The sequence below is a fragment of the Diadema antillarum genome, unplaced genomic scaffold (assembly GCF_040938485.1).
Source record: "Diadema antillarum isolate AM-2024a unplaced genomic scaffold, OU_Dant_1.0 scf00000045, whole genome shotgun sequence".
Classification (NCBI taxonomy): Eukaryota; Metazoa; Echinodermata; class Echinoidea; order Diadematoida; family Diadematidae; genus Diadema; species Diadema antillarum.
This window is the reverse complement of record NW_027270934.1, coordinates 2,232,326-2,248,354: the sequence shown is the minus strand read 5'-3', so window position 1 is coordinate 2,248,354 and position 16,029 is coordinate 2,232,326. Positions and strand designations below refer to the sequence as shown.

Genomic DNA, 16,029 nt, shown 5'->3' with positions numbered 1-16,029 from the left:
ACTGGTTTTCTTGTCAGAGAACTGTTATCATCTTAAACCTTGATAAACCTATTGGAGACTACAATTAATGTAGTCCCGAGTATACTCAGGCAAGTACAATGTACTACATATGGGCAATGTGTGTGATAGCAAAGTGGTTTTTTCAAGAAGTCACACTTTCATTCAGGACTTTTGTGTTGTTTTCTTGCACTTATCAGGACAATGAGAAGATTGCTAACCGCGAAATGAACAACTTGCGAAGGAAAGTCCTATAAACTGCCAATTGTAAAAATATGTTCATGAGAAAATATCAGTATGTTCAGAAATCATGAGCAGCACATTGTCCAGTTTCATCTGAAATGATCTCCAGATTCTGGCTTATCGCATGACCGATGCAAATGAATGCTACATGTACAAAAGCACGTCACCGAACCACACTGTGGGCCAACGCAAGCCATATACACACAGCAAACCAATCATCCATCACAGATCTGATTAGCCATGATTCTCTCCCACTCAACTCTCTCTCCCTTTCCCTGGTCATTAATCCATGTTTATTGCTTATCACTAAAAAAAGTCACATGCACATTGGCTATGGAAAAAGGAGAACTACATGTTCAGTACGGCACATGACGTCTCTGGAAAAGTTACTTGTAGCATTATAGGAAGCTTGACTCTTAGTCTTCATTTCCCTTGTTATCCAATCACTTCCAGGTCGCAGGAAACTTGTGTAAAAACCAGGCGTGAGTCTGTGTGCATTGTGAAGAATTAGCTACATACCATGTGTATACACTGTGCACTGAAGTATGATCCTGCCTTAATCCAACCCTACTGGGATCATGGTAGACCAAATCATGGATCAAAAACTCTATGGTATTATAGTATGTTGTAGGAATCTGGATGGGCCAGCTAATACACATGTATGTAAAATCTCACAATATCTAGCTTTACATATGTACAAAGTGTTGTACAGTGTACTTGTATGATGTTTCACTGTAGTGTGTACAAACAGCTAAAATGTAGTCTAATTTGTTTCACATTACTTTGCAATGATATTCAAACTATAAGCATTGAGCATACAGTGCTTGCACAAGTGTTTTACACATAACAGTGAAATCTCACTGTGTTGAAACATTTTCTATCACCGTTTTCTTTGTGCTATGAATACTCTACGGGCTCCTGCGTACATGTTTTACGCTGCACGATGCATGATTACAGTACGTACATGTACAAATTGTATGTAATATTTTTTTTCTTACTGTTATTTAATGATTCAGACAATACTTAATAATTGCACAATCATTTCACTTTGCAGATAGTTGAATTTTTCTCAGTGAATAATCACCAGCTGGTTGGATCTCAGTGCATTCATATCAATTTTTCACAACCTTCACAGCTGCTGCACGTACAATCTATGATTGGCTTAGACTGGCATTGAATAAACCACTCCCAAACACTCAGTAGTGTTTATTATGATATTTCAATGATCACACTGATTGATTTTCTCTTTTCTTTTCTTTTCTAATTTCCCATCTGGTTTACTTCCAAAGACTGAGTCATATCTCCATGGCAATTTGATGAAATTGTGGCTCTAACTTTTCATGAAGATATTGGTCATAAATGCACTACAATCTGTAGTATTTTCGATCTCCTCGACAGATTTTGCTTGTTTTCTCATTATTCTTTCTAATATGATAAAATTCAAATTCCTCTTTACTTTTTTTTTGTCTTTCCACATCAAGTTAATTGACCATCATGCTACAGTGTAGATTAAGATCACACACAGTTAATAGGCATGGGTGATAGTCTTTGTCATGAATCAGCCATAAGAATGAAAGTGTCACTGCAACTGTTAATGCTTTATTGCTTAAATCTGGTAGCACCCATATTATAACTTGCACTGTGTACATAGCATTTCGTAGTTCATGTCTATACAGTATAACCCATTATTTTGTATGGTATACAACATGATTTTTTGCTTAAAGTACAGACAATTGTAACACATAAAGTGGTATTGACATTCATCATGGCTTACCACAAACCCTTAGTTGTGCAATGTACCATAAAACTAAATTTACAATTTCAGCTGGCATCATGAGGTGGTATTGCAGTTTAAAATGGGTTCAAATTACAGGTTGCAGTGTGTCCATGCAAGGTGCATGTATGGTGTACATAAAGTACATTGCCCTGTATCATAGATTCCACTAATGAAACCCTACAAGCAGACTGAGTAGCAGACACACTACCAAAAGAGCGGTAATAACCTATTCAAATTTCAAGCACGCTTTTCATGCAAGCTTTCTCCTGCTTTACCATCCAGAAGGCATGCCCATGCATTACCCAACATACAGCATAGCACAATCACTAGATTCCCAGTGCTGGTGGCTGAATTTATGAATAACCCTTTCTGTGATATGGTCTTTGAACAATGGGTACAATGATATGGGGTTTTCAGTGCCAATCAGCACTCTACAAACACAAAATTATACCCCTTTCAGGTAATCGCGGTTCAATTATCCGCATCCAAATAATGCGGATGAAGTAGTCAAAATCGCATCGCGTTCATATCCCATGAAGTGCGCACTACTTTTACGAGCACCCGTTCATATAATGGTGCGAAGGACGGAGTTATTTGTCATGGTTACGGCGCACGCCTCTATAATGACACATGCACGTGCGTGTACAACTGCAAAACTGCGTATACTATAACTCACATGTATGCACACCTCTCGCGCGCTCAAGCTCAGCAATCAGCGGCTGTGCGGGAAATCGAGTGACCTTTGACCGAACTGTGGAATGTTAGTGCGGACAAGTCGTAAAACGCGTTCATGTATTCTCGATCTACTCCTCATGCTGCAATTATGCGCATAATAGCAGCATCAAAATAATGCGCACTTTTCTACTCCTCTCCCGTTCATGTAATCGAAATTTTACGACTTAGTGCTCCTATTATCCGCATCCACGATTACCTGAAAGGGGTATAAAACACCTCATACAACTTGGTCTTCACCACACAGTTTTTAATGACTATGATTATGAAACAATCAGGATACACTGGAAAACAGCCTACTTTTATTCCCCCTACATGTACATTGCACATGACAGTGCACTGTACATGTACAGCAGTGAATGTTAGGTTGCACAATGTGCTATAAAAACATACCATACATAAGGCAAGTCTAGCAGTACAAGGATTACCGGGTAATCTTCTTTTGCCATCTTGTGGTGTCCCGCCATGCCAACCTCGGTGATCAATGAAGGAAGCACTTAATTTCATTGTTTTGACAGGGTTTTTAGCTAAATTGCCTCGGTATCCATGGATATTGAATCACAGATTAGAGTATACAGGGATGATGTGAGGAGGCAAAGATCACACACACAATCTCTCACAGGCATCTCACACTCATTTGTACAATGTACAGTCTACATATTATGTTCTACATGCACGAACAGTCGCATGTGGTTCAGGGCCGAACGGGTTAAGATGGCTTTGGAAAATATGGTGTGCAAGTTTAATGAGATGTGCCAACCAAAGCTCATCACTCGGGATGGAGGCTGTACACTGTAGTCTCCCCGCCCAGACGTTTCAGAGATACGGAGAATCTCGCCAATATTAGAATCTAGTCTTTCGTGGGATGTACACGTACATACAGTACAGTATGTATTCCGTATTTCCCACACACAGTATGATGCAGATAGTGTGTACATGGAAGACAAACACACACACACACACACACACACACACACACACACTGAACAGAGCATACAGCATCAGCTGGCACTGCTGGAAGAGAGACTAGTCCTACACATCCAGCACAGCACACCTGCACCTGAGTCCAACGAGTCTAACTACCCCTGTATGAATATGACAACATCGTCTCATAGCAAACGAACATTGCACAATCTGCTCATTGTGCAGAGAGGTAAACATGTTTACCTTGTGTATTGTTCAGGATATACTGTAGCTATGAATAACTCAAATACTGTACAATTGTAAATGTCACTATTTTTGCATGAATAATTTTCTGCACTGAACAGCTCCAAAACATATTCACGAGTTCTTGAATTTTAAAAAATTATCAAAATCAGTTTTGAAATGGCAGAGAATATCCAAAAACAAAGTAAAGGGTCTCACCTTTTATCAGGATCACTTTATTTCGGATATCTCAGCCATTTCAAAGCCAATTTTTATCAAATAAATTCAGAATTTCTCTTACAGTTGTATGCTCTTTCATAATTCATTAAGAGGTTTTTCATTATCTCACAAAAATAAAGTTGGAAACCTGAAGCCCCATCTCAATCAAAGCTATATCATCCCTTTAAATAATAAATGGAGCCAGTCCCATGTTAACTTTTTAGAATACTAATTAAAAGATGGCGAAAATGCAGAGTTGTCAATCTGTAAAATGAGGATGCAATGATAATCTCTACAATGGCAAAATTATGCCGGGACATGGTGGGTTTCATAAATCCTCCTCAATCACCCCTCCTCTCCCTACCAGCACGTGGGAGACATAAAAAAATATATTACAGTAACTGGAGACATAAAAAGATATGTTGACTGGTGCAGTGGTCTGACTCACTGACTCACACTCTGGGACGGCAGACCAAATGTGGGAAAAAAAATAGATTAACATGGGCACATGATACTCGTCAGATGACGGTTCCTTGGGAGCAGATCATTAAACAGACTGTCGCCATAGAGACAGATGAGGCTAGGGCGTGGCAGACAAAAAAAAAAAATCATCTGAGGGTGAAGTGTCCCACAGTGTTAAGCATACACTACCAAGAAACTGACTGGATTTTGTACACAATATTCAAAGCGATGCTTATTCACAAGTTTCTGTATGAGGTTGCAGGACTACAGTAAACTGTTGAAGATTGTTATCCATGCCTATTCTACTATCTGCTGGGATATTGCCAAAGACATTGTTTTGACAAAAATAATTTGGAATGCCCTAAATACTGAAATAGAATCACAGAAGTGAGTACATGCTCTATACACTCATGTGTGATCAAGGGCAACCATCACAATCACCTGCAATAAAAATGCCTGAATGTAATGTTCATGTTTACTTGCAGTCTTTCCAGCACAATAGTTTTGTATTGCCAATTGTACCACGCAAATAACATTTCAAGCCTGAGTGAGTGAGCCAATTCTTTAGTGCACACTCCTTTCTGACTTTTTTCACCTTGAGAGACTCAACAATAAGAAGAATATTGACACAGGTGATTTTTGACACTTAACTTTAAGGGGGGCATGGCTTTAAAGGGACTAAACAGTACTGGTTGAGGGGAGAATTCAGCTTTTCAACGTTTTGCGAGATATTTAGAAACAAGTCTATAAAATGCTAAAGAGCATACAGTTCTAAGGGGAATGAAAAGTTTCTTTGATGAAAATCAGTTTTGAAATGACTGAGATATCAAAAAACAATGTAAAACAAAGAGATCCTAACAAAAGTCGTGGCCTGTCGGATTTTATTGGGATCACTTTTTTGGATATCTCAGCCATTTCAAGACCAATTTTCATCAAATTAACTGTGAAATCCTCTATTACAAAATTATATGTTCTTTCATATTTCATAAAAGGTTTGCCATTATCTCACAATCACACACACAAAAGTTGGAAACCTGCTGCCCCGTCTAAACCAAAACTGTACCATTCTTTGAAAGCGAAGTTCTGCAGTATGTATGTACTACCATAACACAAGATGTAAAATTTACAAACAGAATGGTACTTGTTTCCCCAAAATTATATCCCAAATATGCAAGTAATGGTAATTTAAATTTTCCACACCAAGCAGCAGTATCTGGCAGCAAAGAAAAAGAATCATTAGCACATGCACACAGGCAGTCCTCTTCATCACGATATATGGAGAACAGAGAATACAAGTATGATAAACTAAACTACAAACAGCTCCATCAGCATCATCATTTCAATTATTATCATCATCATCATCACCATCACAGAGACTCCAACCCCAATCACCTTCTGATCTGGAGATTCTCCCGCCCAAAACCCCTAGCAAACGGGAGACTCAAAGTTGATGTGTGCGAAGCGCAGAGTTCCTATAGGGTTCTAGATGTTCTCTGGTGCTATCTACAAATTGTAAGGCTTATTTTTTCAACATACGATAGCAATATAAAGTAAGAAATCCTTTCCACTGGGAGACACAGAGCCAGGGCGGGAGAAATCAAATCTCAAGCGGGAGAACGGGAGATTTTGCAAAAATGGGCTTTTGGCGGGAGATCTCCCGTCGAAAACGGGAGAGTTGGAGTATCTGCCATCATCATCATCATCATCACCACCATCATCATCATTGTCAGATTACAGTGCACACACAGCTGTAGGTAAAAATGAGTGTAAATTCCTCATTTAATAGCATTGCAGGCTACCAGCATACAGAATGAACGTCGTGTAGAAATTGCATGCATGTCCAGTTCAGAAATCTCTAAAATGAGTGTTCTTTAATACACTGGACATTTGTAAGGGTCAAATCAGTAGCTTTTCACACAGTAAACTCACCGAGCTCTTATTTCTCTCTTCCTCACTGACAAAATGCATGGCTTTGTACAGTAAACAGCACAAAACGGGAGTGCTACTGTCCAGACAAACACGTTCTGAGCATCGACAACTCACTGTCCACTGAGGAAGTACAGCATAGTGCGCTTGCCTCTGTTTGTGTTCAAATTTTTCACAATTTCCTGCCCTAGCGAGTGGGAAAACTGCTATTTATCTTCTCACTACTGCTTGTCAAGTGCAATGTATACTACCTATTTCCCTTTATCTGCGACAAAGAGGCGATAACTACTAGTAACAAGTAAAGTGTTACAAGGTGATATCTACTTTGACAACCAAAGAGTTACAAGACTAACTGACAACAAACGGCTGTAACCTTGTCCTACCATGGTAACGCCACTTCCTGGAAGTGGTTCACTATCAAAATAAAAACAAAGCTGTTTTTCACAAGATTAACAGTGCGCAAATGCATTATGTCAGTCACAAAACACACTTCATATTCAGCATATACCCATATCTATCCTCAGTATGCCACAATGTATCCACATCATACCACAATCGTACCTGCAATATACAACATTATACCCACAAGACAAGATAAACTACTGTGGTCACTATTGAATTTATAAATAAATGCCAGATACATTGTATGTCTACTACACTGTACACTATACACTACACAATTATCATACATGTATATGTGTATAGTGCAGTGTGCACTGGAACACACTGCATAATGACAATTTGGGCACCCATTGCTTTTCATAAAAATATTTTTGCATTCATGTACCAACTTTGTATAACTTTTTTTTTCAATACTTGTTACAATTTTCACAAACTGTAACATATTTTCTACGCTTGTATCAGCCTTATTTTTATTGCTAGCTTATTTAAATGCATTATGGACAATGTCATTTTGTTTTAAATATCATTTGCATGACAGTTGTTCACCAAAGGCACTTTATATACTGAATAGGACTTCCAATATATACGCCCCTGGAAAAAAAAAGAAAAGAAAACGTGAGGGAACAAAATTGACAGAGATCATACAACATGAGAAGTGGATAAGGCATTTCAAAACAGGCTTGGTGGTTATTAGAGTCCACTCCATAAAAGAGATGTACAATTTGCAATAATAAATTGCAATTGCTATGCAGCACTTCAGTTCAGAAAGGATAATATCAGCTGTGCATTTTCTAGATATTGATGCTGTAACAATAGATACAAAGCCCTATCATAATTGTAATAATCCTGAGGTAGAAAGAATCCGGCGGTAGAAAGAATCCTGTGGTCTTCCAAATAGTACATGTGTCGCATCACACCAATGCCTTTTTACCAAGGACCACGGATAGGCAAAGTTTTGATTCATGACACGTCCCTCCCTTTAATCTCAGCCAAAAGCTGAATAGGAGGTTGCTTGTTGGTGCATCAATTGATCAAGAAAAGGGGGCTTTGTCATGCATGGAATTAATAGTGTCAGTAGACATAAGGGGGGAAGGAACCCCCTTCAGAAACTGCCCAGGGGACAGGGGACAAAACAGAGAAATAAACAGCGTGTCAGAATGAACTGATCCATGCACTGTGATCACCGACAATCTCACTCTATGTAACACCCACAGATATCGTACAACGCACACTAGCATTAGACAGTCTTCCTCCTATTATTCATGTGGTCGTATATCTCGGAGCGTTTCATGCGCCCACAACCTGTACTCGAGTGAGTGCCTGTTGGCGATGCTCGTTAATTGTACACACTACGAGGAGGCCACAGCACAAAGGTGCAGGATGCGACTTTCACACTAATAGACAGTCACATATTATCACATTGTTTCACAGTAAATTTGATTGACTATCACTCAAAAAATACATCTGTTCATTCTGTGTTGTACCAATATGCATTCTCCTACAAATGTATTTAAAATTGATACAATTACAAAACTTATTTTGCGCCTTGGAAGACAATGCCTTCATTCTGATAGAGGAGATCTACATGTAGATTTGTGGAATTGTACAAAAACATTTTGTTTGGTTATATATACATAAAAATATTGTTGGCCTGCATTTGTACTGGAATCAACAAATCAAAATCTGATGAATAAGGGCCCATTCCATAGTACCCTAATGACACTTGAGCATAAATGGCTTTTTACGGTTGTAAGTCCTTTCCACAAACCACGATGGAAACAGAAAAGCTTTACAACAAACTTCGGTGGTTTACACAAATTCTCCTTCGTACACACATTCTCCTTGGACAGACATTCTCCTTGGTGTACACACACACACACACACACACACACACACACACACACACACTGTATTCGACAGCTTAAACAATGAAGTGGACCAGTGCACTTTGTGGGAGGAGTCTTAAAAGCTTGATAATAAAGGAATTAGGGAGAGGTGTTGGGGGAGAAAAATATTGTAAAGCAGGTTGTTACACCCCTTGACACATGTTGACATTTCTCCAGGGTCCAGCCAGCTTTCAATCAACCTTCCAAAGACTTTATGCACACATAACTACAGTTGTAGTCAAAGAGCATACTGTACACAGATGACCATTCTTACTAGAAAATAAACATGCAGCAACATAAAAAATTGCAAAGTATGACCAGCAGCGAATAATTTTTCTGGTATCCCATTGCTGTAATCATCACATCTTCAAAATGAAAAATTAAGAAAAGTCTCTGAAAACCCTAATTTGCTGTGCAGCAATTCTTCTTCACAGACAACTGTGATCTTGCATTAATACAATATTAAGCAGTTCCCCTATTCCCAAAATATCACCTACTGAATGCATAGAAATACCTGCAGACTCATTAAAAAAAAAGAAAAGAAAAGAAAATGAGACTCACATTTCCAAGTTCATCACATAGGTATCGACAAATGTCCATGGCTTGCAACACTTTGTACATGTACAAGTATGTATACAACCTCCTCGGATAAAAATACAATCAATGGACGTTTTACAGTATGAAAGTACAAATGGGCAATTCCACGGTAACTAGGACACAGGTGCCAAAAATTCAAAATGATATTTGTTTCAAACACCATACATTTTCAGACAGTACTTGAGTTGAAGTTTTAAGAATCATTATGTTTTTCAATAAAAGCGGCCATTTTGATTTTCAAAATGGCTGCCAAAATATGCCTATAACTCAATGGTGAAAAGAGTGTATTGTCGCATAACTTACTCTCTGTATATCCACTTTATTAGTACTCTAAACAACAATCTTTCATATGTATGCAGTTACCAGAGAAGTCTTTTACCACACGATAGAAAAAAAAGCTGGTAACTTTAAAGAATTTGATAAAAACTATTAATTACTTTGATAATGATGGATATAACGTCAGTTACCAAAAACAAGGAATTTTTAAGTTTATTCATCAAAGGAAGTGAGCTGTATGATGTAACTTGGGATTTCTAATGTATGCCCATATGCCTTTATTTTAATACCAGAAATAAGGATACTTGGCATACTGGAGAGTCAAAATGAACACTACAAAATGTGTAACGTCAGTTACCGAAACGTCATACACGAGTATGTAACGTCAGTTACCATGACAGTAATTATAACTGAGGCAAATTTTTTTACTTTTGGCCATTTCAATACATCTGGGAAGTCAATGTACAACAAAGAGCAGCAATCCCTTTCATAGGAAATGATGTCATTACTATGGTATGTCCATGGATATTTTTTTTTAAATTTTATTTCTAAATTCATTTATTCATTCATTTACCATGATTATCTCTTTTTTTTTTGGGGGGGGGGGGGCTTGAGCTTTCGATTTTTGATTCAGCACAAGTTTAAGGTTAAATCATCTGGAAGTTTAGTTTGCCACATGCAGTATATGCACTCAAATTAGTACATTCCCAGTCCTACGCGATGATAAAGCTACCAAAGTTTGTAGGCCTAATCAGTGACATGATTGCATGTTAACCACATTTTCTAAAAAAAAAAAAAAAAAAAAAACTTCTGCACAGCTGTATACCAACAGTTTAACAATCTTCACCAATGTCTGCTTTTGCTGGCATTTTTCTTTTTTTTTCAGGAAGCTTAGTCAAGTTTCTACCTCAAGGCAAATGCACAAACAGATATTTCTTCTCTTGCACTTAAATGTGTGGTGTAGTTAACATGGCTCATCTTGTATTATGGTACGTAAGGCATGTACTCATTATTGTTTGAAACTTAACACTGATGTTGCTCAAAGTGAGAGAGGATTATAGGGTTTGAAAAAAAAAATTCATACAGTGTGTATTTGTTGATTACTTTATTCTATTCATGCAGGGACATTTTGTAATACAACACATAATAATTATGAACAGGAAGAGTTTTTTATATTGATTTTAGTATTCTTTCGTTGCAAAGTCCGATTTCTTGGTATCTCGAATGTATTTGCAAGCCGTGATATATCAGTGAAAAGGAAAAGAAAAACAGTTAAATTACTTCAAGCTAGGAATAAAACAATAATGCTCTTTTGACCAAAAAAGCATTTATTTTTCTTCTTCACAGAGAAATATTAAAAGTGCGACACTTTTCATTTAAATCAATTGATGGAGATCATCAGGAGTAAAATAAAGAAAAGAAGGAGAAATATATCACAATTGATTTCATACATATTTATGCATATTTATGAGTTGATACATGTTTTTTCCTCATGACCTGGAAGATATTTTGATATTTTTTTCAAGCACAAAAGTATCCATGTTTTGTGTAGTACTACAAGGTATTATGGGTGGAGCACTCTATGTAGATAAAAACTTTCCTGTTCATTAAAAAACAAACAAACAAACAAACAAACAAAAAAGCCCTTAGTCATGTCAATATATTTATACTTGGAACTGCTTAATCTATTAATGGCTCTGTGTAATCATAAATGTTGAATAAAAATTAAATCTTCAGACAAATGTAAAGAAATATCCTCTTGTGCATTTACATTATTTTTACCCAACTGTGCTATGGCATGGGGGGGGGGGGGTGCCCCCTAAGGGCCACCCAATATCATTTGTGTCTTTAGATTTTGATTTAATTTGTTGCTGTAGTTGCCTGGGATTGTCACTGGTACATTGCAGCAGTATAATAACCCGTTAAATAAATTAGTTCTCTGTAAACCCCACGGCAAAGTATGTGTAACGTCAGTTACGTAACGTCAGTTACTGACATGTTTACCTTTAAGTTTTCATAGAACACAAAGAAAATGGACTACTGTTTCATTTCATTGTGTATTTATGACTGATGAACCAAGGTATGACTCCATATCAACCAAATCATTCTGAATGGTCAGAATTATGAAATATCACATAGCTATTCCCAATCATGATTTTGCATGTGTAAATCCTATGGCAAATGTAAGCGTAACGTCAGTTACGTAACGTCAGTTACCGTCATGCCTTCACTGAAATTGGCATGGTGGTAAAAGGAGACAACTAAAGTGCACATTATTTTGCACACCTGTTCCTAAGAACCTAGGTGTATTGCCATATTAAACACATAAAGGCTAAAAGTCAGGGACATGAGATATTTCCATTTACATCTACACCATAATTTCCCATGTCCTTTTTCCGTAACGTCAGTTACCGACACATTTTCACTTGCTATGTGATAAGAAATGCAGTTTGAGAGAAAAACTTTCCACCTATTTCTTCATTCTCATGAACTTATTCATCAATGCTAATTGCAAGCCCAAGGTGCTTTCATTCACAAAACTACAAGGTAAACAATTTCATGAAAATCCTTACGTGTAACGTAAGTTACCGTGGAATTGCCCAAATGTAGAACTTAACTAGTGTTGTATAAGCCGTGATCTGCGAATGTGATGCCTAGTCCAAAGTGAGAATGAGTGTGTGTCTGCTTCTTGTATTTATACCACAAACAGCAATTGCTGTGAAGTATAAAAGGAAATGACATTCCTCCATGATTTAAATCAATCAAGTTTCAATCAGAAATGATGATGGATTTGGGCGTAACAAGGAGTGGTCACTTAAAGATAATTTTTTGCATCATTAGCAGTGTGACCAGCATTGACCGGTGATGATGAAGTGTTGGTAATCCATACAGTGACTGAGAGAGAGCGGACACATCTGTGGAACAGTCGGCAACAGCTAAGACTACAGGTGGGACTACACAACTTCCAATATATTAGCAATCACTGCAGCGACCTTGGATGCCAATCGAATATGGCAGTGGTCATGCATGACACAGTGATCAAATATTCAAGGCGTGCAGTCTGGAACCTATTAGCGCAAAATTGATGATGAATTCACGGGCACTTCACAATCATTATCGTAGCCGGTAAACTGAATCAATGACAGGACGAATAGCAAGGGTACAACTACAAGCTGTATAATGTACATTGTATCTCATCTACACACAACGTATACACTAGGAAATTGGTTCCCATCCCAGTACAAAGTAGGTTCATGGGGCTACTGGCTTCCAGGCATTATATGATGTAATGTTGAATTCTATTCCTTATTAAGTGAGAAAACATAACTGTGTAAAAAAGTAAGTAAAATGATAAATAATAGCAGTTGAATAAACAATAATAATAACAGCAATACTACAATAAACACCAGTATCTACACAAACATTTGACGCATGCTATCTTTTTTTTTAATTCAATTCATTTCCATTCAATCTTTATTTCTGATTCAATACAGTGTATATACCTGTGAATATGAGCAAAAATACAAAATGTACAGATATAAAACAATGAAAACATTGATGAAGACAAGGTGGGATCCTGAAATTTTTTTTTCCTTCATAAAATGTGTAAACAGAGTGTCTTCAATGGGCACAACAAGACACTAGAAACTAGGAATGTTCAGAGGGATCATTCATTCTTGCTTTTCCACGAACTTCTTGGACAATGTGTATAGGGATCTACACAGTGTATCTCCTGCAGATTCTTGAAATATTAATATGGTAGGCCGTAATGTGCTAAACCGTACACACACTGCTTGTGCACCCTTCATACAAAGTCATTTCCTGCTGTACATTGTGGTCATATTACCGGTATGTGTGTACACACATTACATTCCGTGTGCATTAACATTCTTGCGATTGGACTTTGCACAAATAAAGAATAATTGGACAGTCCTTTGCTGCCCATAATTAATTGTCCAGGCACAAAACTGAGGAGTGTAGGAGGCATCGCTTGGCCTGAAAGCTTTGTGTGTGAGTGTAAACTTGAAAAATGTACAATGAACCATCTCCATTGTCTCTGTTTCTTTTCTCAGTAGCAGAAATATTCAAGTGTTTAGATTGTAGGGTCTACCTTCTTTTTTTTTTCACAAACGATTCCTACTTTACTTTAATGTTAGAACAAGATGTACTACTGTAGGCCTACAGTGTGTAATTTCAACACCCAAAATTGAATTGCCGGGACTGTAATTCTGTAACATGAAACTTTTCACAAGTGTCTTGTTGTGCCCATTGAAGACACTCTGTTTACACATTTTATGAAGGAAAAACAATTTTCAGGATCCCACCTTAAATAATGAAATATTATACATCATATACACACGAAACAGAATTGATGTTATTCCATTTTTCACACATCACTTCATCCCAATATCTGTGTCAACACATTACCTGCGCTAGAAAATTCCTTCACAGCAGAGGTTGTTTGCAAACACTGGGCTGGCTTGCTTCTATACTTCAGTGTGCGATAGATAGCGCAGCAGACTCCAGACACAATCCCGCCCATCCCTGCATTGTGCTGGGTAAGCCAATTTCATGGCTATACAGGCACAGTGGGCTTATTTTCACATCACATGGCAAGCTGCCGTCTAATCAAGGTTCAAGGATGCCTTCAATATCCACATCCACCACTTTGCGTGGAAGTGAACACAAGAAATGGCCTTGCCTTATACTGTACAGTCTGCCTTGGATAATTTCAAGTCTCCTTTGAAGTTTTAAATATCAAATACTGGATGTAATGATATGAACAACTATAAACACTACAATCATGCATGGCAGTGTTTACTACATGTACACTTTGTAAATGCATGATAATGCATACTGTGATAATGATACATCAGTACAACATCTGGGGTATTGATACTAAAGCAGAAAAATAAAAGATCTTGAAAATAACTGAATTTCAAGAAGATCTTGGGCACATTGAAAATCTTGGGCATAGTAGCAATGCTGCCTAATATGCAAACTTACATTATATCAAGCATACCAGGGTTTTAAAATTTGGCAATTTGGTATTCATGTGCAACAGTACCCAACTACTGATACAGTGTATTTTGCAGACTTCACACAGTATGAACTGAAGACCCTATACTGTCTTTTGCAATATACCATGGTACATATTAAAGACAAATTATGTACTGTTAGTGTAACTGTACGTACATTGGCTCTTCAGGATATGACAGAACAGACTACTATAGTGCAATGATTTGTAGATGTTACAGTATTTGTACTGTGCATTCTCCATAGAGCATTAGGGTTGTAAATTTTGCAGCTCCAGGAATGCCACACCATAAGACCTTGAGTACCGTATTACCGTTTTCAATCAACTTAAAAGGCTATGATTAGAAAGGGGCAACGAAGAGGAACTCTGCTATTGTTTACACTTGCAAACAATCAATGTATCTAACAATAGCATGGATTACATTATCAACCCATTGTAATCTGTATTGTACTACCGTTGCATTACATCATAGCTGTCGCATTTGTGGATGGTGGCGTTCACGAAATCAATTCAAGGACATCAGCAAAAGTGGGGGGGGGGGGGTGCTACATGTTATCATCACCAATGTTGGATGTCAAATGTTTAGTTTACTCTGCCCTGAATATGATTTGTAAAGGTGCCTCTTTGTAGGAGTTGAGCATGAGAAAGAGAAAACTCATAAAAATGAAAAAGAGCAGGTAGAACTGTAAAGTATGCTTGTACCAACAGCAGAACAAATACCATCTTTGTGAGCTCAAAGATTTCAAGAGCTATTGAGGCCACCTACACACTATTCAAATTTACAGTGTACACTTGTACGTGTACAAAAATATTTCCATGACAACTTGATTATTAAGGACATTAAGAACATTTGTGTAGTGTACAGTGTTTACATACGTTCCCAAAACAACTACAAAGATGTAGAAAACACAATACACATTTCATTCAACAGGACTTTGATAGCCTCTAAACTTTATCAGGTAGGCCTACATTTGTAAACCTAGGATTTCAATTCACCATGATGAGAAATATCTGTTTAGTGTAGTAGTAGTACAGTTTGTTGGTATAAAAAAGGAACTTTAACTCATTTACATACAAATACAGCAAAACAATTGACAGGGTGCACTGTGGCAAGTTACAACACATCATGTGGACTAGCTAATATCAAAGCTCTTTGGTACTGCAAACATTATTCAAAATATGTACCGAGGTGTTCCCCAATACCAAGAGCTTGTGTTGCAATCCAGCAGTGAGTGGAGCAATGTTTACCTTTTTTTTTTTTTTTTGGGGGGGGGGGGGGGTGGGGGCAAAAAGAATAAGAACGCTCAGATGAAACACACTATAGGATG

General features: G+C 37.5%; 1 protein-coding gene across 1 annotated transcript in view; it reads right to left on the bottom strand.

The window, feature by feature from the left end:
- Positions 1 to 16,029, bottom strand: part of LOC139714200 (uncharacterized) — a 50,127-nt gene that overhangs the window by 16,404 nt on the left and 17,694 nt on the right. The window lies entirely within an intron of this gene.